Source organism: Malania oleifera, chromosome 4 (assembly GCF_029873635.1).
Source record: "Malania oleifera isolate guangnan ecotype guangnan chromosome 4, ASM2987363v1, whole genome shotgun sequence".
Classification (NCBI taxonomy): Eukaryota; Viridiplantae; Streptophyta; class Magnoliopsida; order Santalales; family Ximeniaceae; genus Malania; species Malania oleifera.
In genome coordinates, this window is record NC_080420.1 from 53,843,563 (window position 1) to 53,845,710 (window position 2,148).

Consider the following 2,148-nt stretch of genomic DNA (forward strand, 5'->3'; position numbering starts at 1 on the left):
TAAATAATAAACAAAAATAGGATCAGATTGACTATCGAAAGACGCTTTTGGAAAAATTGGAAATTTGCTAACAAATAAAGAAAACGAAGTCAAATTAGCTAGATGAGTAAAGTATAGTGAGAAACTAGGTGAAATCGGTTTCCTAGAAGCTTTCAGCCTCATTAATTGATACGTGGCAACCAATTTTATTTTGCTCGAATAGTTTATTTAAAGTAGCCTTATTTCAATTTCGCATTCTAAAATTAGTAATCTTTCTAAATAAAATCAAGAATAGTATAATTTTGGTACTTGGTAAAATTAAGACACCAATCCCTAAGGACGATACTCTTCATATCACTATATTATAAAACTACAATATTGTGCACTTGCAGTTTTGCATTGATCAATTTTTTGGCGCCGTTGCTGAGGATTGAGTTTTTTTTTTTTTTTTGCAATATCAATACAAAGTAATCTTTATTTTAATTTAGAATTTTATTTTTATATTTTTTTTATTATTTTTAGTTTTTTCTTTTAATTTTATTTTATTTATCTTCTTTATTTCAAGGGTGTTTTTTATATTAGATGCGCCATGCTAGAACCTGTGACATTATTCCCTTTGATCCAGAGATTGAAAGAACTCTTAGAGCACTAAGAAGAAGAAGGTGTAGCCATGGAGAACAGACAATAGAATGCACACCCATGTGCCTTGAAGGATTATGTACAACCAGTTGTGAATGACAACTACTCGGGTATTAGATGCCAGACCATTAATGCCAACAATTTTGAGCTCAAACCCGCCTTGATCAACATGGTACAACAAGCCCAATTCAGTGGATCACCACTTGATGATCCCAATATTCATTTGGCGATATTTCTGGAGATTTACGACACTATAAAGATCAATGGTGTTATTGAAGACACCATTAGACTGAGACTATTCCCTTTTTCTTTGAGGGACAAGGCAAGAGGTTGGCTACAATCTTTACAACCGAGAAGTATCACTAGTTGGCAGGACATGCAGAAACATTTCTTGCTAAATTCTTTCCACCTGCAAAAATAGCCCAACTCAGGAGTGAGATTGGTCAATTCAAGCAACATGACTCTATGAAGCATGGGAAAGGTATAAAGATTGGATTCAAAGCTGCCCACAACATGGATTTCCGGATTGGTTGCAAATTCAGATTTTCTATAATGGGTTAAATGGGCAAACTCAGACTTTAGTTGATGCTGCATCCGGGGGAACTTTGATGTCAAAGACACCTAAGGGCGCTACTTCTCTTTTGGAAGAAATGTCCTCAAATAACTATCAATGGCCAACTAAAAGAACTATGACCAAGAAAGTTGCTAGGATTCATGAATTGGAGCTGTTTGCTGCACTTTCTGCTCAAGTTGCTTATCTATCTCATCAAATTTCAGCTTTGACTACACAAAGGATACAAGTAGAACAGATCTGAGCAATGGAGCGAGTCAAGAATAGGTTCAATACATCAACAATAGGAACTACAATTATCGTGGTGATCCTTTGCCACAATAATACCATCTAAGGCTTTGAAATCATGAGAATTTGTCTTATGAAAATACAAGGAATGTGCTGCAACCTCCTTTGGGACTTGATAGTGTTGACCTTATAGGTCACGCCCTAGTTTTGATAATGACAAATCCGATTGTATTTAATAAATATCTAGTTTATGTGCAGGTTCATACTAGCATATCATCAATGGCACGTGAAAGCTCAAAGCTTGAAGACAAACTCATGCTCTAAATTGTAATAATTTTAGTGAAATTTATCTATAATAGTAATTAGGGTAATCGGTTTGTAATAAGTACACACATCACATGCATGATTTATTTTGTAAGCTCAAACAAACCATGAATGAGAAAATGACCATAGAAAGACCTTAGGGTGTACCCTTCGGTCGACCGACACTAGACTTTTTCGGTGTTTTCAAATTGGACCCCAAGTGCCTCTAGAACACTCACACTTTCACATATATTTGCTAGGCACTTGAATAGGGCTTATTTGTTTCAAAACGGGACCGAATTGCACACATGATGCACTTTCGGTCGACCAGCCAAGCCAGTTCATTTTGGCCTGGTCGACACAAGACATCCTGGGTCAAAGTTTGACTACTCGGTCAACCAGAAAAGGTAGTTCAAAAGGCCCTAATC

At 36.1% G+C, this 2,148-nt stretch overlaps 1 pseudogene; it reads right to left on the reverse strand.

The window, feature by feature from the left end:
• Window positions 1-1,041: 1,041 nt before the first annotated feature.
• Window positions 1,042-1,138, reverse strand: LOC131154643 (small nucleolar RNA R71; annotated as a pseudogene).
• Window positions 1,139-2,148: the final 1,010 nt, after the last annotated feature.